We start from the raw sequence: 288 nt of genomic DNA on the forward strand, positions 1-288 counted from the left end.
AGGGGGCATATTGCATTTACTGAATTATGAGAGCACAAAAGGCGACTAATGGAGGAATAAATAAACAAAAGATGGCTTAATTATACCAATTAATGAATTTTTGAATGCATGGTGAGTTTGACTAATGGAGTTCTTGAATATATTGATGAGTTAACTAAAGTGATTAACTAGTAAATGAAAATACAAACAGGGGTATGTACTCAAGAAGAAAAACATTTACTTTTCAACATAAAACGTGTATTTCGTTTAAGTCGAAATGTTATTGAAATATTTTATCATTCGTAGCTA

The 288-nt window shown here is 29.5% G+C and overlaps 1 protein-coding gene across 1 annotated transcript in view; it reads right to left on the reverse strand.

Annotated features, from left to right (window-relative positions):
- Nucleotides 1-288, reverse strand: part of LOC119586567 — a gene marked incomplete at its 5' end in the record, with an annotated part of 5,134 nt that overhangs the window by 516 nt on the left and 4,330 nt on the right.

Source organism: Penaeus monodon, chromosome 21, assembly GCF_015228065.2.
Source record: "Penaeus monodon isolate SGIC_2016 chromosome 21, NSTDA_Pmon_1, whole genome shotgun sequence".
In the NCBI taxonomy this organism is placed as follows: Eukaryota; Metazoa; Arthropoda; class Malacostraca; order Decapoda; family Penaeidae; genus Penaeus; species Penaeus monodon.